This window comes from Schistocerca americana, chromosome 1 (assembly GCF_021461395.2).
Source record: "Schistocerca americana isolate TAMUIC-IGC-003095 chromosome 1, iqSchAmer2.1, whole genome shotgun sequence".
NCBI classification, from domain to species: domain Eukaryota; kingdom Metazoa; phylum Arthropoda; class Insecta; order Orthoptera; family Acrididae; genus Schistocerca; species Schistocerca americana.
The window spans coordinates 988,011,657-988,036,896 of NC_060119.1; the positions used below are offsets into that span (position 1 = coordinate 988,011,657).

The following is a 25,240-nucleotide window of genomic DNA, read 5'->3' on the forward strand; positions in this document are numbered from 1 at the left end:
GTACCCTGTGTCACGATTCATAAGATCGTCAGCCATTTTAATCTCAATCGATTCTCTTATGACACTGTCCCAAAATCTGGGTGTTTGTGCTAGAATCTTGGTATCCTCATACTTCATGGCATGATCTAGCTCTAGACAGTGTTCAGCAATGGCTGACTTAGTCACCTGTCTTAATCTAGTGTGCCTCTGATGTTCTTTGCACCTGATCTCCACAGTTCTTGTCGTCTGGCCAATGTAGGACATGCCACATTGGCAAGGTATATTGTAAATCCCTGGTTTTCGTAACCCCAGGTCGTCTTTGACACTCCCCAGCAGTCCCCCGATCTTGTTGGATGGACAGAAAACACACTTGATATTGTGTTTACGCAGGATCCTACTGATTCTGGCAGAAATAGAGCCAGCATAGGGCAGATATGCCACCTTCCTTGCTTCATCTTGGTCTTCTTCAGGAACCTGTGGTATAGTGGCTGGTTGGAGTGCCCTCTCAATTTGTCTGTCCATGTATCCATTCTTGGAGAAAACTGTTTTGAGACGTTCTATCTCTATGGGTAGATTCTCTTGGTCTGATAGGGCACGTGCTCTGTGGACCAAAGTCTTCAGAAACCCATTCTTCTGTGCAGGGTGGTGACAACTGCTGGCCTGCAGATGTATTTGTTAGAAATCTAGAGGTAAGAAATGATCAGAAACAATTAAATTTTATAATGAAGAACCTGGGAAAAAGACTGGATTCTTGAGTAATAAAATAAATTTTAAATGGTAGAAGTATTTTTTTGGAGTTTTTTTGTCTAAAGCATTTGACTGTGTAGATCACAAAATTCTGCTTACAAAGGCTGAGCACTATGGCTTATATGGTAAAGTTGGGATGTGGCTCTGACCATATCTAGATAGTAGAAGGCATGGGGTAGCATTGAATAACTGTGCAATGGCACCTACCTGCTCTGACCGGGGCACAGTGAAGTATGGAGTACCACAGGAGTTGGTGCTTAGTCCCTCATTTTTCCTAATCTTTGTCAATGATCTGCCCTGGTGTATGGCACAAAAACCACACTTCACCTATTTGCAGATGACACAACCATTATGACAGAGAAATTATCAAACTGCAGTGTAGAGAATTCTTCAACCACTATATTTAAAGAAGCTCTAGATTGGTTCACTTCCAATGGTCTGCCCGTCAATAATAACAAGACTCAATTTATTCAGTTTCAAACAGGAAAAAGAAACCGGAAAATATTTAAATAAAATGTGGTGACAAAGAAGTATTGAGAGTTGCGTCTTCCAGATTCCTGGGATTACACATTAACAACAGTTGGTCAGTTTACCACATCAATCTAAGTAAAAGACAATTAAGAAGCATTTGCCACTCACTCAATTTTGTCTGTTTGTGACTTGGAAACAATCAAAGCTGCATACTTAAGCTATTTCCATTCTCTTATGATATATGGCATCATGTTCTGGGGAAACCAGTCACAAGCAAATAAAGCCTTTATTGCACAGAAGAGAATAATCAGAATTATGGGTAGAGTGCACCCTAGATGCTCTTGCAGAAACTTATTCAAACAGCTGGGGCTCTTCATCATGCCATGCCAATACATTGTTTCACTAATGTGCTTTCAGAACGATAATCATACAATGTACAGGGCCAACAGTGAATATCATGATCATAATGCAAGAAAAAAGTCAATATTCACAAAGATATTAAAAAAATCTCAGCACGGTACAGAAAGGAGTACATTATGCAAGCACAAAAATATACAACTTCCTGTTTGTGTTAAATCAGTCATTGGAGATAAGACTACATTCAAAAAATAGCTAAAACTTTATCTTTTGAATAGTTTCTTCTGTTCTTCACAGGAATTTTTTGACACTGTGTAATAATCAGTGAAATGTGTGTAATTTTAAGAATTCCTATAAGAAATGACTATGTAGCACTGTACATCAATTGTTAACAATGGTTTTTATGTGTATTATATAGAAAGCCTTATAATGTATTTGTGAAACCATCATTACTACTACAATATATTTTGTTATTTGAACGCTTGAATATTGTGTATCTGTGTACTTATGATTTCAATTGTAAGTCTCATGACCATTTACATATGGTTATTACTTAATAGTCTGACAAGTTCTACATTCTAGTGATACAGTCATGTCAAGGACTCATGGAACTTGAAAATAAATAAATAAAAGAAACATAAAATACTGAACAGGGAATAATGGCAAAAATATAGAGTCCACATAACTATAATGGAAGGATAGACTTGAACTAATAAAAAAATGAAGTATATTTTAGATAACAGGAAATTTCTTAACAATAAATGTAGAAATCATGTAAGGTATTGTATAGGATATCTTTTATTCGAATCAAGGAATACATACTGTAACCTACATTTCATTAGGAAATGCCATGGTTCACTCTTAGGCTCTTCGAGAAATTGAAGATATTCACATGAATTTAGAAAGAAAAACTATTATTTTAAGTTACTTGAACTAGAGTGGAGCAAAGCACAGTTGCTAGTCTATTGTTTATGCAGAGCCAAGAATATATGCAGGGGGTGTGTGTCTTCCATTGGCATTAGTGGTGAATGGAGGTCTCCACTTGCTATGGTGGACATGTTATTCTGTGTAGCTGCTGTTGAAAGGTGTTATGGTGGACCACCAAGGAATAACCAAAGAACCTGTGTTAGCAATGGATGTTATGTAAAATGTAATGTAATTCATCTACTCTACTGTATACAGTGTAGACAGTAGAAGGAGCCTGGCGCTCATTGTAAAGTACATTGTATTAATGGTTAATTTGACAATATATGGTTGAAATGATGGAACTGTGGTTATGCTTTACGTAATTTGAGGAGAGAAATGAGCTCATTTTCCAGCTAATTCATGAAATCTTTGGGGAAGAGGATCTGAGCATGAAGAAGAAGATTGTTAGCCGGGACAGAATAGCAAAATCAGCTGTACAAGATAAAGTTATAGGTGACTGTAATGTCCAGAGGATATTAGCAAACAAATTGACTCTACAAAAGTTGTATCCTATTCCAGAAGGTCATACATAACTGGTAGGTTTGAGTCTCCCTGTGAGCACCAGACATGCAACAGTATGTGTATCAACATCCACAAAACATCAGTAATGTTGATGTAAAAAAACTTCCAAGTGATTTCTGTAACTTATGAGGTGAAAATTTTGACTGAATTCTATTTTGGTTCATACAAAGCTTGGACTACCATTGTCATTATAATAAGCAATTGTTGACAGTGGTGACTTTCGTTAAGGACTGAACTAAGTGAAGTATTGCAGTGTAATTAATTTACTTTAGTGACTTGTTAGAGCTTCCACTGATTCTTGTACAGTTTTTTTGTCAACTTGTGCTTCAATGACAGTATAAACAAATGTAATAATTGTCAGTATCCCACAATGCTGTGATCTTGTAAGATGGTCATGTGTTAATATGGAAATAAAAAGTGCCAACAATCAGTTTGCAAAAATCTGCAGACATTTTAAAAACATGAAATGTGTTGATATAAGCAATACTGGACATAGATTCCACACACAAGACAGACTTCACCTGAATGGCGTGGGGAAAGAAATATCTGGCAAACCTGATGACCAAGGAAATTAAAAAACCACCAAAATAAATTCAAAACCAAAATGATAACTGCATCACCATCGCCAGACTCCATAACAAAAGCACTTCAAAAAGAGGTAAAAGCATTAGAACCATCATCAGCACCAGCAAAGCGCGTAAAAAAAGATGAAGTATTAACAGAAAGAACAGTGGGCAGTGATTTGAATGACAGGAGAACTACAGTTCCTCATTATCCAAATATTATTTTAGATGAAAACAAGAAAAATGAGAAGACTCCAAGTTCACAAGAAAGCACAGCAGTAGTGGCAGAACCAACATTTGAAGTGTCAGAAATAGCATCACCATCAACAACAACAGCAACAACAACAAAAATGGCAGTATTAAGTACGTTAGCAGCAGTACCAATTGCAGCAACAAGAAACTCAACACAGCCCAATGTACAGGTACGTCCCGAGAGGTGCAGGAAACCTGACCTTCTCAAGGATTTTTGGTATCTCACTAGGAAACGGGAATGAATATGACAGTACAAAACGTAAATAAAACTGTAACCAGTTCTCACGATAGTCACCTGCAGATTTTAAGTCTAAATATTCAGTGCCTTCGAAATGAATCACTAGAACTTGAGGTAGCAATGAATGATGCAAACATTGATGGTGTGTGCTTCATGGAGCATTGGTGCAGAACTTTTGAACTAAGTATCATTAATATTCATCCATATATGTTGGCAAGTCAGTTTTATAGAAAAAATGCCAAAAACGGAGGTGTATGTATCTTTACTAAATCAAGTATCAGGTACAAAAGAAGGTGTGAAGCTGAATTTTTGAGTGTGGAAAATCATTTTGAAGCAGCAGCTATACAGTTGTATAAAATACAGGGAAAAGTCATAGTCATAGCAATATAGAAACCACCTACTGGGGACACAGACATATTCATTAATCAATTAGAAACATTGCTTAACATTCTTTTTACTGAAAGAGCCACTATAGTTGTCTATGGAGATTTCAACATAAATCTTGTGAATGAAAGTTGACTAAAAAATCAATTTCTAAATCTATTATGTAGTTTCAATCTGTTTCTACACATACATGAACCCACAAGAATAAAATATAATACAAACAGTCTTATAGATAATATATTTTCAAATGTACAATCCACAGAAGTAGAAGTATAAAATACTGATTGGGGATTATCAGACCATAATGCTCTTGTCCTCAAAATTCCATCAGTGCCACTGCAAGGAAAAAAGGTGTACTTCATGTGTAAAAGAAAATTTTTCACTGTAAACTGTGTATAATTTATAAATAGCTGACTAGTGAGTTCTGGGCAGAAGTGCTGCCCCTAACAAATACGAATGATGCATATAAAACTTTTTCTTCAATTTTCATGGGATATTCCGAAATGTACTTTCCAAAGAAGCTGTCAAAAATCACATCACATCACAATACAAAGCCAAGTTCTTCAATCACAGTTGGCATCAAAATTTCCTGTGGAACTCTAAAGAGACTAAATTCAAAATTAAAGACATCTACAGATCCACAGTTCATAGAAGGGGGTATATCGAAAAGTAAGTGCCAAGGTAAAATTTATAGTTCGATAATAAGTCAAAAGCCATATGGGGTATTGTGAAGACTGAAACAAGAAAGATATGTGAAGACCAGGATATCATTCTCAAAAACACAGAAAATTTCAATATTAGAAAACAAGATTTGGCAAATTACGACAATTATTTCATAAATGCAACAACTTCATTAAGCTCGAAATTTACAAACCAAGAAAAACCTGACTTTCCAAAAGCTGCTTGTAGCATGGGGATAGATCCAACAGATGAACATGAAGTGTTCAAAGTAATAAAAGCTTGAAACCTAAAATGTCAGCAGGAGCAGATGATGTGCCTGTTTGTATCATAACAATGTCAGCTGCACAAATCGCAAGACCCTTGGCACATATAGCCAACTTATAATTTAGTGAAGGAGTGTTTCCAGAAAGGATGAAAATGTCAAAAGTGAAGCCATTATTCAAAAACAGCGACAACCATAAGGTAGAAAACTATCGGCCAATATCACTCCTTCCAACATTTTCCAAAATAATAGAAAAATTAATGAAGCACAGAGTCAACAAATATCTAAATGACCATAAGTTACTAAATAGAAATCAGCATGGCTTCCAGGCTGGTAAAAATACAGAAACAGCACTAATGTGCTACACTGAACAAACAAAAATCTAGAAAAACACAACAGTCGTAGGAATAAATTTAGATCTCCAAAGCATCTGACAGTGTCAATCATGGCATTCTTTTAGGTAACTGGAAACATTAGGCATTCATGGGACAGGGAAAAACTGGTTTGAATCATACCTACAAAACAGAAGACAGATTTTAGAACTGATGTCAGATTACTCTAACCACAAAATAAATTTAGTATCAGATGCAAAAAAAGTGGAAATAGGAGTGCCGCAAGGCAGTATTCCCTTATTTTTCCTTGCCTATGTAAATGACTTTCACATCTCAGATGGAGCAGCAAATGTCATACCATTCACAGATGACGCTAATGTCATAATAGGTGCACCAAAGCAAATGTTACTAACAACTACTGATCAAGTAATAAAGAATGTCCACACTTGGTTCAATGCAAACCAGTTGACATCAAATGCAAATAAAACAAATTATAAGCAGTTTGGGAAAATATGTCAAAATATAAATCTTGATCTGTTGTTGGGTGACGAGGCCATAGACAGAGTGGCATCAACAAAATTGCTGGCGATTCCCGTAGATGAAAATCTTAATTTTAATGATTATGTAATGAAACTTGTGCAGAAACTTAACTCAGCCTGTTTTGCTCTTAGAATTATTGCGAATGTCTGTACTGGAGAGAGTGGCAGGATGACATATTTTGGCTATTTTGAGTCTCTTGCAACATACGGAATAATATATTGGGATTCCACCACTTGCTGTCTAAAACAAATCTTTCTGTTACAGAAGAGGGCTACCTGAATAATAACACATAGTCATCCACAGGCAAATGCCAACTTCCATAACTACAATACTTGAAATAGCACAGCACTCCACACTCAGTGATAAAAAGAACACATACACAAAGGCATGTGAGCCATATTGGTACAAAACTCTACAATATAGTGCCAGCCAACATCAGAAAGTTAGAAGATGAAAACAGATTTAAAGTAGAATTTAAAGAATTTGTACTTGAACAATGTTTTTACTTGGTAAATGTTTACTTAGGCCAATAAATTATTCTGATAATGTTTATATTAAGGCAAAACTGAAAACACTGTCTTTCATCCTCTAAAGTTTCTGTTAATTTTTTAAATCTGATGGACAGCTGTTGAGTGTGGTAAAATCTGTACTGAATTATTGTAGTGAATATAAGGGCTTTCTGTTTAAGGAAGACAAAGTAAAGCCTTAGGGCAAACAGACTATGCAGTTACAATACTGTTAGTATACATCTATAAAATGTTGTATTACTGTGTCTTGTATGACCAAGTATTATTCTTTGTACATTTTTGGTACAATTTTGAATGTATTGTTCTTTGTACTATTTTATGTAAAATATAGTATGTTCCTTTTGCACAAATTGTTTCCCTAAAAATTACATGTTCTTTTGGACAACATCCATACAATAATTATTGTCTACAGATGGATAAATAAATGAATAAAATAAATAAATTTGTTCACAGAACTGTGCCACTGGCCTCTTGGTTGCTTGTGAGTACCAAACAAATTTTATTGAAAAGCTGGCCATATAATAGAACTCTGTGGTTAATAAATGTGTGGAAAAGTGAAATAAAAATTGTGGTGTTGTGTTGTGTTGTGTACATTGTTGAGCAAGCACCATCTAGTACTCCAAGACAACAGACTGACATACTGCTGAAGAGGCGACAGAGGAGGGTCTATGAAAATCATGGTGAACTTACGGTTTTGTGCACATGCAAGGAACTGAGTACAGTCAACACTGTATGCTTTGAACTGGGGATTGCAGTGACAGTAAACAGCAAAACCATTTCATGTAACAAAAACTGTGCACAAACTGTGCACTGTGGTTTTAGGTTAATGTTGATAACAAAATTAATCATAACATTGCACACCCAAAAGTAGACAATGCTGTATGGAGAGGATTTCAGCCAGTCCACAATGAGGAGTTCAGTGCCATTTTGGACCTAATAGCAGTATATGAGAAGATCTAGCTTAGAATCTAACAGTAAAAATTACAAACCACCATGGAAGTACAAATGAGCTGGTGCAGAACATATGAGCAGAAACCTGAGCAGATAACAAATTTTGATGAGAGCAGGAACTGGAGATAGGACAATTTAAAGGAAGAGTGTTTGTTATTATGTGCGCAACCAACATTGACAAAAAGGGTGAACAAAAGTAAAGTGGACAGAAAAAGTATGGGTCAATGTCATCAACTCAGTATTAAAGTTTTTTGCATATGAGATAATAGTATAAATGGATGAAAAATATAGTGGTCTTAAAAACTTGGAAGCAACTTTCAGAATATAAGTAATAAACTAAGATACAATGCAGTGTTGCATTTAAGAGGAAATAGATGAGTTTGCAGAAAATGTGGGATCAACATCAGACACTAGTGTAACAACTTGTGGGATAGTAGAGATGAGTTAGAAAATTATGTAATGAGGTAGTGGAAGTTGAAGTTGTTAATTTTTGTCAGTCATTTAACTTGAATAGTGTAAAGCTGTTTTGAAATGATTTTTGATGCAAAGTAAATCGATACTATTGATATCAAGAAGGTTGGTTTAGCTTAAGTGGATATTGATGTTAATATTGATGTGTTTGATGATATTGAAACAAAATGTGTGCAGATAGTAAAAAGAAGTTTTTACAAAATGAGAAGGTTGAATGATTAGTAATTAACAGTAATAGTAATGTGATGCAGAATTAAGTTGCAAATACACATTGAAGATTGTTCACCATAATGTTCATTCATTAACAAACAAAGTTGATGAAATAAATATACTCCTCAATAGTGAATGGAAAGATGTTTCACTGTTATGTTTTTGTGAGCATTGGTTACAAAATGAGTATTTTCAATACTTCAAAATATTGCATTTTAACCTTGCAAACTGCTTTTGTAGAATGGAATCAAAACATGGGGGAACTTGTATGTATGTAAAAGAAAATGTAGGTTATAAGAGTATAGCATCTGTTTGCAAACTTGTTTGTGAAAGAGACTTTGAAATCTCAGCTGCTGAGTTAATGTCTGAAAAAAACTATTATTTTATGTATGTATAGATCTCCTGTTAACAACATAAGTGTTTCTTTTTTTTCCAAAAATTGGAACTTGCTTTAGGAAAACGTAAGACAACTGGGAAAACAATGGTACTATGTGGTGATTTTAATATTGACTTTCTGAGCCATAGCCATCATGGGGAAAAGTTTTTAAATATTATAAAAGCCTACAATCTTTGTCTGACTGTTAGCTCTCCATCACATCTACCAAAAACAAGTGTCACTCTCCTTGATCAGGTATGTGTAAACATGGACTAGTGAGCATCACAAACTTTGATATCGGCTATAGTGACCACCTTTCGCAATTACTAACCATACCTGTAAATCACATTTCGACCAGTATACAAAATATTATCCATAAAAGGATTTATAGTAGGAAAAATATTGAATACTTCCAGTATCTAATCGGGCGAACAATATTGGAGAGAAGTAAATGGTACGTCTATTACCAACGAAAAGATCGAAAATTTTTTGAACATTTTTCAAACATAACTTTGACATAGCTTTTCCACAAAGGAAAGTGATTTCAAAAAGCACAGATAGATTCAAGAACTGCATTACATCAGGCATTAGAGTATCTTATAAAAGGAAGTGGGAACGTTTTCTGCAGTCAAAAACTCCCAGCAATCGATAATTTATTAGTTATTTCAAAAAATACAAGCTAGTTTTGAAATGTGTCACAAAAGAGGCAAAAATTAAGGAAAATGACAAATATATTATGAAGTCATCCAATAAAAGTCCATGTGGAAAGCTGTGCAGGATTTTACAGGGAAGAAGACAAATTACAAAAATATTGTGATATCACATGATGGCAAGAATGTCACTGACCCCAAGGCAGTTGCAAACACTTTAAATTCTTATTATGCAACTGTTGCTGGAAAATTAGTGAAAGAAAAATTTGGAAATCCACTTAATACAACATGGAAAGAACTTTCGTCTATTGAAATAAATAATATATCCATGTTCCTCAGTCCAATAAGCCCAACAGTGCTCCTAAATACCATTAATTCACTGAAGAGTAATTGTTCAACTTGTGTTGATGATATTCCAGATTATATTATAAAAATAACAGCAAGATAAATACTTTCGCCTTTATTGGACATATGCAATTTATCCTTATCATGTGGTGTCTTCCTCCAGCAACTGCAAATGGCAAAAGTAATACCCATATTAAAAAAAAAGTGATCATCAATGTTTGGGTAACTATAGGCCTGTGTCTCTATTTATAGGGTTTTCGAAAATTATTGGAAAAGTGTTCCTTTCAAAACTAACAACATTCTTCAGCAACAATAGTATTATTTCTGGATGTCAACATGGCTTCAGACCACAGCGATAAATTGAAACAGCCACTTTCAATCTGATAAACCAAATTTTAAATGCAGTGGACAACCACAGAAATATCTCAGGTTTATTCTTTGACCTAACAAAAGCTTTTGATGTGATTGATCATTCTGTACTCCTGAGGAAGCTTGAATGGCATGATGTAAGAGGTGTGCCAAATCAGTGGATTAAATCATATTTGGAATATTGCTCTTAGGTAACTGAAATTAAGTACTTTGAAGGAAATGAACTCCAGGTACACCTTTCAGAACCATGTGGATTAAGTCATGGTGTTCCACAGGGCTCCATTTTAGGTCCCTTTCTTTTTTTGGTGTACATTAATGATTTCCCATTACATGTTAGGGATTCTGAACCAGTACAGTTTGCAAATGACACCATCTATTGATTGAAGGGAACAAAGAAGAAAATCTTACTGCATATGCAAAAGATATTACAAAAGGAGTGTCTGAATGGTTTACCAGAAACAGGCTAATAGTTAATCCCCAAAAAACGGTACTCATGAATTTCTACACTGATCGAAATAAAAATGCGACACAACCCATAATATGTATAGATAACCAAAAAAATTAGTGCTGTCAATGAAACTAAATTTATTGGGGTTCATATCCAGGAAAATCTTAAATGGAGTGCTCATATCTCATCCCTAAATTCAAAACTAGCAAAAATGAGCTGTGTAGTAAGAATTCTTTGCAAATACCAGTGCAGAAACAGTCAGGGCTGTATACTTTGCCCGTGTACATTCAATACTGAAGTACGGTATCATTTTCTGAGGAAATGTACACCAGGCCATTACAGTTTTCAGAAAACAAAATGCAGTTATAAGAATAATGAAACAAGTAAGCAGCAGAAAACCAAGCAAACCTTTCTCTAAAGATCTAAAGATCCCACCCCTTCGCTGCATTTATATACTGGAAGTAGTCATGCATGTCAAAAAAAGCATACTGAGAAAAGAAAACCTTTTTCCTCAAAACAAAAGTGTCCATGATTACAGTACCAGGTCAGATAGTGACATACACTTTAATCATTGTAACAGCACATTATGCCAAAAAGGTGTATATCATGCAGGAACAAAACTGTACAACAGATTACCAAGACATATAAAATCTCTTCCTGAACTGCAAAGCTTTAAAAAGTCTGTGACAACCTACCTTCTGAAAAACTGCTACTATTCAATCTCACAGTATCTTATGCAAGAAAAAATGTAATTTGTATCTTTAATTGTAGAAATAAGTCATAAATATACAGTATTTAAAAAAATGTAATTATTAACTGAATAGATCCAATTTGTTATAAAAATTTAAATAATGTATGTTTGACGTTTGAAAAACAATAGCTAAAAGGTTTTCTGTCTAATATACTGTGTACAATATATGTACTGAAAAAGAGATTAATATGGACAAATAAATAAATAAATGATGAGATGCAGTTAGTTAAGATTAATGTAAATAATGTTGCGGTGAAATGTGCATGTTTGGTGGGGCAAAGGTTGCCAAAGTAGAGATGCCTGTTGTGAATATAGCAGCAGCTGCTATGTACAAACTGTCAGTAGTTTATAATGAGGTAAACAATGGGTTGAATGTTGAAAGAAGAAACAATTTTCAGAAAATGATTTTCAGTGTAAATATAAAAAAGCAGTGTTCACTGCAGATTTACAGACAGTACAGACAGTAGTTTTTAATGCACTGGGAATGTTAAAGGCAACCTGAGTTATCAGATGTGGAAGATTTTTTTGTTCTTTTGTTTCTTGTTTTACAGTGAAATGGCAAATGTTATGAGAAGTAAATGTGGACTTTCACTCAGTATTGCAAAGCTAGATGGAAAGGCAGGGATCAATGTAAACATGAATCCATCCACTAGATGTGGGTTTTACTACTCTTTAGTGAATACATTATGTGGTGAGTAATGCTTTCACTAGCTTGGTGTAACTATTCTTCTCGTTCTGGTACACTTGTTTCGACACCTTTCCTGTCCCACTTAGCCATCCATTCTTCTACATTCAGGATTCTGTTTCAACTCCACCATTTTTGATCTCCTGTATCTTCATCATTTTATTAATTTAGTACATTTATATTATTATATGAGTCTCATACTTGATTATTTGGTGAATAATCTGTCACTGCCTTAGGCTATAATACAGTTTTTCCAGTGTGCTATATGGGTATCATCATGATAGTATAATGACATGAGTAATAGAGTTGAGGGAGCACAGGAGGCAGAGGTTAATTTTTTGAATGTCATAGTTTTGTTAAAAAACTACCATAGTGATCCTGGTTTCCTAAACTACTACCACACATACAAAAGAATATACAGAAGAGTATTACGAGATGCAAAAAAAGCCCACAATGACAGTATTATAGAAAAGGCAGAAAATAAAATTAAAGCAGCCTGGACTGTTACCAAACAGGAAACAAACAGTAATAAATTAAAAACAGTAAACATTCAAATTAAACATAATGGTGCTATTATACATAACCCAAATACACTAGTAAATACTGTAAATGAGTACTTCAGCAGTGTTGCTACCAAGCTACAGCAAAAGTTTGGCAAAAAACAGCCTGAACAAAAATTGAACTATATGGATAACTCAATGTTACTGTTACCGACTTCTACAGAAGAAGTAAGGGTGGTTGTGAAGAATCTAAAGAATAAAACATCAGCAGGTTTAGATGAAGTGCCAGTGTGCTTACTAAAGGACTGCATTGACAGCATACAACATCCTTTGGCACACATCATAAATGAATCTTTCACTGCAGGCTGCTTCCCAGAATACTTAAAATGTGCAAAAGTCCTGCCTCTATTTAAGAAAGGCGATCCAGAAAATATAGAAAACTATAGGCCCATCTCATTACTCTCATCCTTTTCCAAGGTAATAGAAAATATAATGAAAAGGAGACTAATGGATTTCCTAAACAAGTACAACCTACTGTGTAAAGATCAGTTTGGTTTCAGGCCAGGAAGAAGCACAGGTTCAGCAGTAGCTCACTTCACAAACTTTGTCTTACAAGCACTTGATGAAGGTGAACATGTAACAGGCATATTCCTTGACCTTAGCAAAGCATTTGACACGGTAGACCACAAAATACTACTAAACAAAATGGAGGCACTAGGAATAAGGGGAACAGTAAATAATTGGTTTCAATTGTACTTGGAAAATAGGGTACAGTGTGTAGAGATCTCACAAACGAAGTTCAGCAGATTGACAAAACACATTTCTAAACCAGAACATATTAACATAGGAGTCCCTCAGGGAAGTGTGTTAGGGCCAATACTCTTCCTAATATATATCAATGATTTTCCCCAGAGTGTGAAATACGGGGAAGCAATACTATTTGCAGATGATAGCAGCATCCTTATCAGTGACGAGTCACCAGACAAATTGAGAGACAAAGCTGAAGAAACTCTCAATCATGTATGCAAGTGGGTAGTAAGCAACAAATTAACCCTCAATATTAAAAAAACAAACAGTATTAATTTCCACATAAATAAAAAACATAATAGCATAGGCCTAAGAGTTAAAGATGAACTTATAGATTGTGTCACAAACACAAAATTCCTAGGTATGCATGTTGACTCACAGCTTAACTGGACTGACCATATTGCAGCACTAGAAAAGAAAATTGCTACTGCTTGCTATGCACTCCGGATAATTATGTCAGTATGTAATAGTTCATGTGCTAAGACGACATACTTTGCATATGTGCATTCAATAATTAGTTATGGCATAACCTTCTGGGGTACAAATGTGCAGAACATACAAGCAATTTTCAAGCTGCAAAAGAGGGCAGTACGAATAATAACAAAAAGCAGCAAGAGAGCTCACTGTACTGATTTATTCAAAACCATGGGAATCTTGACAGTACCATGTGAATACATCTTTCAGACTGTGATATATATAAAGAAACACATTGACCAGTACACACAAAACAGATCTATACACCAACACTGGACTAGATCCTGCCACCATTTGCATCTCATACGAAAAAACAAAACAAAAACCCAAAATAGTTTATTATTTAATGGATTAAAAATGTATAATAGACTTCCAGAGGAGATCAAAGCTGAAACTGGAATACATGCCTTTAGGAAAGCTGCAAAAAATTATTTAGCAGATAAATGTTACTATACTGTCAAAGAATACTGTAAATGACATGTGTTCACCTCAATTCATGCAAGAGTACCTTTGTAAATTTATATTTATCTTTAATTATGATTGGTATGTATTTGTTTTGTGTAATCCATGCAAGAATACATTTGTAAATTTATATTTATTTGTAACTAAGATTGGTCTGTATTTGTTTCGTGTACAAATGATTAAGTTGCACCATAGAAATATGTACTACCAGAAGTACTATTATGTATATACTCATTCCATGTATACAGTTGACGACATCCATACAACACAAGTTGTCTACGGATGAATAAATAAATAAATAAATAAACATGGGAAAACATGTTCATATAATGAAGCAGAAAGAGAGTCTTGATGTATAGTTTTCTTGTATATAGTTGTTTTAAGCAAAATGTAGAACAGAACATCTTACCATGTGGTTGTATTTGAGATATGTTATTATATGTTGATGAAGATTTATAGTATGTAAGGGGATGGAAGCAAAAGCAGTTATTATTTGACAATGTAATCAACCAATAAGGAACCAGCAGGAGGAACAGGCTGATCATCACTTGCTCAGTAGTAGACATACAATCAGTGTGTGATCATAATGAGCCAGTGTTCATAACGATATGCCAATATCCTGCCCTTTAGGCTGAAATAAATAAGTCTGAGATAAAACTAAAACTGTTGCCCACAGTACTGACCATGAAAACAGAGTGACAGTCTTTTTGTTGTGCCTCTCTGTGACTCAGCAGCTCCACTATATGGGGAGTAGCAACATTCATTTTCATAATATTGTTACATTCCATCATGAAAACAGTGTGTTAATCATGAAGAAACTCTACAGGCAGATTACGAATAGAATAAGCATTTTTGAAGTAAAATAATATCTTCACATAATGAACTAAAAGGAAATGGAAGGAACTGATGATGTAAGTGGCATGGGGACTATGCAGAATCAGCAGTAATGAGTGAAAATGTGCACTGGAAAGGGATTCCAACCCAGCTATCCAGCCAGACACAGTGCTTATTGCAATTGTGCAGATTATCTCACCAAGCTTCCTGGCTGACCCAAACTCCCATCTAGTGCCACCTACCCATTGTCCCTGTCCTCCATGCGTGGCACTTTGAGATTGGCACTGGAGGTGGAATGTAATTGTGCATCTGCACTGAAAGTGATGCATTCATTGCGCATCAAGTGGATCAATTGTATGGAAACATGATGTCTGTTCTTTCAGACATGTCCATAAGAACCAACACCACACCTAATCTCCAGCTGTGATACATATTATGTAAACTGAAGGTGGAGGGGTGAGAAAGGAAAAGAAAAGGATGGAATATTGATGTTAGGTGTATTGGAACTTTATGTGGCATCAGCAGTCAAAATGTGTGCCAGACTGATATTCAGACCCATGATTTCCTGCTTACTAGGCAGTTGTGTTAACCATTGTACCACACACACACACACACACACACACACACACACACACACAGTGTTTGTTGCAGTTGCCTGGACTATCTCGGCATGCCTTCCGGCCAACCCAAACTCCCATCTAGCACCACCTATTTGCAGTCACCGTCCATGTCCTCCATGTTCACAGCATTGAGATTTATTACATCAGCCTACAATTATAAATAATACATCAAATGAAATGGCAACTCATATATATTTTTTACAATTTCCCAATGTGAGCAACATTCATCACATGGCACACACCAAATCAATAGGTGAGTCCTTGCTGAACCTTGATTAGTGCATCTGTAGTAACTGTTGCAACAGCTGCTTCCTTCTTTTTTCTTAAGCTGAGTAGATCAGCTGGTAGTGATGCTACTTATGTACAATCCTTATGAAACCACCAAAGGTAAAAATTTGCATGGTGTCAGATAGGGCGAATGTGGAGGCCTTTCAAAATGAGCTCTTCATCTAGCCCCTTGCAGCCAATCAAGCGGGTAGGTTCAATATTGTTTAACCAGTTGTGTACTGAGTTGTGCCAGTGCGGCAGCAGACCATCTTGCTGCCAAATTTCTTCCAGTTTAGGAAAGTACCATAGTTTTAGTGCGTCAAGTTAAGAAGTATGTAGTTGGAGGCACTATTCTGGAAACCCTCAAATCTTGTCTGGAAAACAGCAGGCAGATTGTGTCAGTGCAGGGAGCACTATCATGTGAATGGAAGTTGGAGTATGACAGACTGCAGGGATTGGTAATGGACCTCCTCCTCTTCCTAGTTTTTGTAAATGACTTAAGTTCTTATGGACAGTTCTTGCAATTTGCAGATGACACAACTTTGTACTCAAAAGGCATCAATACCAGTAAGGCCCAAGCAGAAGCAGTCATTTTGTTTAATGTGACAAAGAATGGTGTTGTAAACAAAAATGAAAATCAATGAAGAAAAAAGGCAAAAATTGATATTTAGCTTAAATGACAAAGGATACCTAAACTGTATAGGGATTATGAACGTTTTTGGGTTCATGGGAGACAGAAAATTCATTTAGGAAGACCATACTGCATGTGTGTGTACCAAACTCTCACATGTCATATTCCTCCTGAGAAAACTGAAGCATGTGATAACCGATCAGTGCCTCCTAATAATAAATTATTGTTTCACAGCCATGCTGGCTATGGCCTATTACTGTGAAGTCACCCTACAGGTTGCAAGAAAGTATTACTGCTCTGAAAAACAGCAATAATGACTATAACTTTGAGTAGGAGACAGGGGAACAGTGTGCCATTATTCAGAAAATTGGATGTAACGATTGTTTATGGTCATTACATATTTTTGTGCCTCCTTCACATTAAGGGAAATCTAGAGTCCTACAGGATGAGGCATGACCTACATGACCACAACACCGGCAACAGACAGAGTATACATGTACCAACTTGTCAACTGACCAAAACAAGACATAGATTTCTAAACATTACCCTGAGAATGTTCAGACCACTAGCCACAAAAGTGCATGTCCTGCTACTGGAGATTTTCAAGAAAGAAAATTCAAGAGATTTAAAACTATGTGTGTTTTACTCCATCCAGCAATATTTTACTGTGAAGAAAGTGAATTGATTTACTGAACTTCCTCAAAAACTAGCGAATCTGTCAGAGAACTCTAATGTCAATGGCAGATTAAATGTGTTGTAATTCCAGTCCTAACAATGATATGGTGGAGGATGGAAATCACCAATTACTGATTCATTATCAAAAACTTTAATGAAACATGGAAGCACAATGCAATTGAACAATTCATAATGGCGTGCAGACACAAAGACAAAGAGAGCAGAGTCAAAAATCATAGCATAAAAGATTAACAATAGTATTCTAGTTGTCGATGGTTGCCACAGAGCCGCCCACTCTCCCCCAATGAAGCATGGAGCATGGGAGAGGTGCAGAGCAGGTGATGCCATGGAAAACAAAATCTCATGCCCTCTCAAGTGGATGAAGTGGACATCCCATGCGGGTCAGGGGAGGTAGTTGGCCGAAGGAAGTCCATAGTAGATGGTTGCACAGGGAGAATGATGGAGAGTCACCCATCAGAGGAAATTTTTGCCAAAATAAGATCCTGGTTGGCATTGGGAGGGAGCTCAAAGGAAATCAGGAGCTGTATGTCCATGGTGGAGGTGTCTTCTCGAGGCAGTGATGATGAGATGACTTGGGTGAAGGCTGTGCTGCTCCCGACCTCAATGGAGAGAGGTAGGAGATGTTGACATCTGTGACGTTGACAGTGAATACAGAAGGAGTTGGGTGTGCAGAGGCGGAGGTGGGGGTAACACAAAGTTCTTCACAGTTGTTGCACACATCACATAAATACTGGGGGTTGAGATGGGACCCTTGAGTGGCAGTCACTTGCTGTCAGCACATATAGCATTCATCAGATCACTGAAAGACAAAGCTCCAGAAGGCAGGGAGATGTTGTTGGACAGATCCAGAAGGATGATAGGTGTGGCCTGAATAAGGTTGTTGGAGAGTGACTGGTGGGCTTCAGTCAATTAACTGAGACTGTCTGACATTTGACATTAGGTATGATGTTGAAAGTGTTCTGTCCATGAGCGAGGACTTTGTGAGCTCCGGAGTAAAAACACTAGAGTGATGCACAAACAGAGTCATCACAGAGCATTATATAATCATAAATAACCAGTTATTTATGAACAGAAAAGCAGGATAGAGAATGTGGCTGTGGCTGTGGAGGTGGATTATGGATGTGTGTGTGTGTGTGTGTGTGTGTGTGTGTGTGTGTGTGTGTGTGTGTGTGTGTACATGATCGACCAGTGTCAGAAGCTGATTGTCCTTTGGGGGAGTAAGAGGGGCAACGAATACAGTAGGCTGGACAAGGGGCTCACTGTATAAGATGTGTGCAAGTGATGCTTGGAGATCCTCATTGCAGGCAGAATGCAGATGTGCCCAGTACGTGATCATATTTCCACTTAGGTGAAATGTCAATGCATCACTGAAGATGACACTGTCCAGAAAAATGAAATTATCATGTGGTAATATTTTGTTTGTGTAGGCTTTAGAGCTTGTAACAACTGCAAATTGTAAGGTTATGTCTACTTAAAAGTCTCCACACACATCTCACTGAAATTGCTAATTCATGAGTAGCCTTCCAAACTGATTTCTTGGGTCTGCATGTGAAAGTCTCTTTCGCCCATTCAAAATGTTCTTCAGTCAATCTTGCTCATCCATATGCCTCTCTTTGCAAAGGCAGCTAGTGTCTTCAAATTGATGATACCATCTATGGATGTTATTATCACATGGAGGAATAAATGGAGCTTCGTAAGGCATCCACATCCCACTGTAACAACAGATTCAGTCCTTGCAAAATGTAAAACACAAAAGCTTTCTGTTCACTAGTCACCAATTTTGCTACTAGCTCTTTCTAGTGGATGACACAGGAAATGGTGCATATGTATAGGTATACAAACAAAACTGTTTGAGTTGCTCTTTCATTTGATGTATTAGTTATAATTGTAAGTTGAATGTAATAAATGGTAAAAAGCCTTTTTTTGTTCTAATGATTAGCCACTGAAGTTTTTGTAGAGGTTGTTTTTAGTCTTAATGTTACAGTTGTGCTTTCCACTGCCTCTTGAGATGAAGAAAATGTTGGTGCCAGTATTGACAAAGAATGTTAACATGTGAATAACCAAATAGTGGATAAACATCACCTTCCCAAGTAATGGCATCACAATGCTCCTCATGTCACCAGCACTTTTCTAACATGCTAACATATGTCTTTGGCAACTGAAGACTTCCAGATTAAGTAATCACCATTATTTTGCTAATGTGTTCTGATCAGAAAGTGGAGGTGTGGACACACAACCCCAGTGTGCTCTTCGTCTTGTCCTGTGAAATTACACATGAAGACTAAAAGAATTGCCAATGATGACAAGTGTGTAGATGCAGGAGGTGACAAACTACTGTGCTAAATGTCCACAGTTAAGAGATCTTCAAAATCCACAACAAAGCCCTGTATCTTTATGACGCTGGTCATATTTAACTGTGGACGAGACAACTTGGAAACATGTAGTGTACAAGACATACCTGGGTGAAAGAAAGGAAGGAAGGAAGACTAGAATTTAACATCATTTTGACAAAGAGGTCATTACAGAAAAACAAGTTCATATTGGGAAATGAAACAAGGTGTGCCTATGTTAGAAGGAGTTATCTCAGCATTTGCATTAAGAGATTCAAGGAAACTATAGAAAAACAAATCTTGAAGGCTGGATAGGGAATTGAACCACCATCCAGGGCCGTACAAAGTAAATGGGGAAATAAGTCCCTACGGTGGGTGGAGGCACAGAAGGGCCTCAAAAATTGACCAGAAAAAAAGACGAAAATGGTTTAAGATTTTACCGAGAAAGGTAAGTTAGTTCTCTTACCCCTCCTGTTGCTACCTTCCACCTGAGAAGAAGTCTTTCCCCAAATTTGTGACTATGAACACACACGATTTTCAGTGTCATTTTGTTGAAATAGCAAAATAAAGAACAATTACCAAACAGATGTCTATTGCTAACATGGTTTACATGGCAACATTGAACTTGATTCACATAGCTGGTGCCTACGCAGCTTGCTTATGTTCAACTTCACTACAGTACTGTAGGATCTCAAATGTCTGCAAGCAGTTGCTGGAACTAATTACTGTTTGACTGAACACGTCTGATTTTTGGCAATTACTGCTGACTATGGTCTAGCCAATTATGGAAGAAGCAGGCAAAAATCTTGGAAGGGACATGTATTTCATTTGCCCGTGCAACCAGAACTTTTGTAGCTCCCAAGGATAGATTGGTACTATCTGCAGAGTAAGCAAAAAGAATTTGAGAGTAAGCCTTCTTGTTAGCCATTGTGCCTACAGACAGCTGTTTTCTCTTAATGTAAGTTGGGCCTTCATATAAACAAATATAAAGGGACATTTACTCTTAAGTATAGACCTTTTTTATAACAGTGTATGCACTATTAACAATTTATGAGGACCAAATAAAATTTGTTGTTTATTATATACAGATCTGCCATCTCTTAAATTGCAGACTCTGACCAAGGACTTCAAAAACTCCAGACATTTGGGTCAAACCAGAGTATTTTCCTGGGTAGACAAAGAGGAATTGAAAATGTGTGTGTAGGAGAATATCTAAACATGCTTGATGTTGGTTTTTTAAATGCAGAATGAACTGAACTATCTATGTGCCACTCCTGATTCACTTAATTTTAACTAAGATTTATTAATATCTATTTATTCCCAGTCATTAGAATTTCTCCAGACACAAAAAGATGTCTTGCTTTTGCCCTGTACAGATGTATAACCTCTTACCCACCCCCCCCCCCCCCCGCCCCCCCTCCTCTCTGCCCCCCCCCCCCCCTAGAACATCGCCGTTCACCCTCAGAACTAGGACAAATGGATGGATGTTATGTGTAATATTTTTCAATGATGCTTTGTTTCCATTAAACCTAGTTGTTAAATTATAAATTTCTAAAATGTGCATGGAAAAAAAAATGCAGAAAGGAGGTGGGCTGGAAGGGGGAGGGGTGGGGGGTGCAGCTTTGGCAGTTTGCTCAGGGGTGTGAATCACCTTGGTATGGGTCTGCTGCGATCCTCCCCATGCCAGTGCCACTGCACTATCTGATTCAGTTATCCCTGCATGAGATTGCTTAATGTGATTTCTGCAATCTGTGTGGGCAGAGGTGCCAGGTATTGTGCTTCTCACTATGTGATTTTTGACCATATGGCACACAGTATTTGAGTCATAGGAAAGCATGATAGTCTGGCAAACCCCTCTGGATTATGTTATGTGAATCTGGATCAGTGGCTGAAGAGTTTGTCTCTAGTATAGGAGTTAAGTTACTCTTCAAGGTGAAGGGAAACATTTGACAACTCTCTGGATAAAGTTGATCATGTTCTGTAACCCAAAATCATTATCACCCTTTAAGTTCCAGAAGATGTCTAGCCAGCACAACACTAAATCGTTAGCTGCAGTCCCTGGATTATATACACTTTGTATCATTGGTTATGAGAGACTGCTTTACCAGATGTACTCTTCTGACATAAATGCACTAAGTAGGTTGGCAAATTTTGTGTCTTGCGCTGGTTGACTGGGCAAGTATTTGCAACATGGGGTCATCATGCATCTACATCAGCCAGCCTGATCTCCAGAAATAAATACAAATGAACACATGTGAAAAGTGGTAGGTTAAATGATTAAAACTCTAATACTGCCACGATGGACCATACCAATCTGCCAAGGGTACTTATCCCGCATTATCGCTAGCTGTGTCGGTCCATCTCTGGGTATGGTTAGTCGTCCTGCACTGCCGTGCAGTGGTGTCTCACTCCATACTGATGTTTCATATGTTACTGATGGAGGGTTGCTGTACATGGTAGGTGCCACTGAAGGCTGTGGACAGCTTTTAGATATATCTTGTAGCCATCTCAATAAATCATGTGTCACACATGATCACATTACCTTCATTACATGTAGGGATTTTTATTATCTTTTATGAAAATGAGTGAATTTTATAGGTAAACACAACAGATGTGCACGGCCCAGCTGGGTGTTGTCGTAAGGAAAATGGTATGTTAAAAGTATAAAAGTTGTGGGAAAAAAGAGACTGAACTACTATGCATAAACTACTATGCAGAACTTCATTCTGTAGATATAGTAGAGGTTATTGACAGAGAATGGAAAGAGTGAGATGACTGTGAGGTAAAAAACACCTCTTTAGCTAACAGGAGATATTGCCATGATCTAATTGCATGCCAGGTTTAGTAGCGGTTAGCTTTGCTTGCTGAAGTGCTGAGGGATGGTAGTTTAAACCCCATCATCACAAAATATTTGTTATTTAGTATTCACCAGTTCTGGAAGGTTCTCAAAACTGATTATTTTTGTAACATTTGCTTATTCTGGAATAGTCTACGTGGATATGACTAGCAGCACTCTCCATTCAGGAGATCAGTTCTGTTCAGGCTGTACACTGGTATCTGTAATAAATTTGCTTTCAGTGATAAGTGTAGTTCTTCATTCATGACCCTGCTTTTAGATTTGGACTTGATTATGTTTATAATATGACATTTTTTGATGGAGGCATTTGCTACCTCAAAACCTCAAAAGATCTATGTCACCATTGCACCATTTAAGGAATGTAGAAGACATTGCATACATGGATAAGAATCAGAATATAAGCAGTACATAGTTCCAAAGGTTTGTAAATTCAGAAAAATGGTTTTCAAAACAGTGTAGCTCATCTGCACATCAGGCATTCGTAAGCTTTTTACAGAGATGTTGGTCAGGACCAGATGAAATGGCTGAAAGGTTTTTACTGATTTGCCAAGTGCAATTGGTGGGGTGGCATACGCTTCGCAAATGTGTACCTTTACTTGGATGGCACAGCCCAGCAGTGGTTTGAGAACAATGAAGAGAAGCTTGATAACTGGGAGGAATTCCAGGAGAAATTAAAGAAAACATCTGTTGACAATCTACAGCAAATGCCAGTAGAGGAAGCACATTTGAAGAACAGGGCTCAGTCTCATGGGGAGACAATATAGTCATACATACAAAGTGTTTTGGTCATATGCAACACTGTGAAACCAAATATGACAGAAGCTTACAAAATCTCACACTTGATGAAAGGATTCACAGAAACAATGTACCAAGCTCTTTTGGTGAAGGATAGTACAATAATGGACAAATTCATCAAGTGCTGCCAGTGAAGTGAGGAACTGAAACAGAGAAGAGTCAGATAAAAGAGGTATCACTGTCTCCCAAATATGGTCCCTTTGACAGTTGTGGAAGAACACCATGACCTCACCTTTCTTATAAGCCAGATTATAAAAGAAGAAATACAGAAGTATATGGTAGCCAAAAAAGGTTGGACCAAGTACACAAAAAGAGCGTCAAACCCATATGTTAGTAGGTAATAGAGAATGTTGAAGAAGAGGTGTATTGGTCTTTATCACCAATCTTAGCCACCTGTTGAATGCACCAAGAAGGATGGACTCAGACAACAAGCGGATTATAAAAAAATAAAATAAAAATAAAAGTTCAAATGTGTGTGAATTCCTAAGGGACCAAACTGCTGAGGTCATCGATCCATAGACTTACACACCACTTAAACTAACTTATGCTAAGAACAACACACACACACCCATGCCCGAGGGAGGACTCGCACCTCCAGCAAAAGGGGTCATGTAATCCATGACATGGTGCCTCAAACCCTCAAACTGCACGGCCATTTCACGCAGCAAGGGGATTATCCCACAGCTGTCAAACAACAACCTGGCATCCAACCACTGCAGGTACAACCAACTCCTCTGCCAAGTATAATACCTCACAGAACAGACATTATGAGAACAGAGAACAGTACATCAGTCTATTTTGAATGTGTATGCTCTGGATACATTATACACTACTGCATAGAAAGAAGATGATTTTTTGATGACTATTATGCCACAAGACCTCAGTCATCACAACAGTCCTAATTGCACCAATCAACTGCAAATGATTATGGTCGACCCTTGAGATGAGACCATACAGATGAAAATCCTCCATGGATTACAATTACTACAGGGGCATACTGAAAAGTAATGTCGCCAAATTGGTTTTTTATTCTGTTGTCAATACCAGTTGAGGTATTACATGTCATGCATATTACTCAGCTGACTTTCCCACATCACTGAAGCAAGTTGCAATCCTGTGCCACGAGAGGATTCAGAACTGTTGCATGTAACATGGTGGTTTGTAATGTAACTATGTCATTACATGAGAAACAGTAAGCTGTAATTGAGTGTCTAACCACAGAAAACGTCCATCCACAGATGGAGCACCCCCTCCTTCAGTGTGACAATGCCAGTCCACATGTAAGCACTGTAACTCTATAACAATGTGGCGCCTTGGACTGACTGTCATCAATCATTCTCCATACAACTTAGGCAACAGACGATCGAGTAGGTAAAAAGACAAGGGCTGGTAGAAATCCTTGGGTAACAGAAGAAATATTGAATTTAATTGATGAAAGGAGAAAATATAAAAATGCAGTAATTGGAGCAGACATAAATGAATACAAACGTCTCAAAAATGAGATTGACAGGAAGTGCAAAACTGCTAAGCAGGGATGGCTAGAGGACAAATGTAAGGATGTAGAGGCTTATCTCACTAGGGGTAAGATAGATACTGCCTACAGGAAAATTAAAGAGACCTTTGGAGAAAAGAGAACCACTTGCATGAATATCAAGAGCTCAGATGGAAACCCAGTTCTAAGCAAAGAAGGGAAAACAGAAAGGTGGAAGGCGTATATAGAGGGTCTGTACAGGGGTGATGTTCTTGAGGACAATGTTATGGAAATGGAAGAGGAGGTAGATGAAGATGAAATGGGAGATATGATACTGGGTGAAGAGTTTGACAGAGCACTGAAAGACCTAAGTCGAAACAAGGCCCCAGGAGTAGACAACATTCCATTAGAACTACTGA

At 37.1% G+C, this 25,240-nt stretch overlaps 1 long non-coding RNA gene across 1 annotated transcript in view; it reads left to right on the forward strand.

The window, feature by feature from the left end:
• Nucleotides 1-7,081, forward strand: part of LOC124615993 — a 33,529-nt gene extending 26,448 nt beyond the window's left edge. Inside the window, exon 4 of the long non-coding RNA XR_006979835.1 lies at nucleotides 6,559-7,081. This is a non-coding gene — a long non-coding RNA (uncharacterized LOC124615993). The remainder of the gene's footprint in view (nucleotides 1-6,558) is intronic.
• The last annotated feature ends 18,159 nt before the right edge of the window (nucleotides 7,082-25,240 follow it).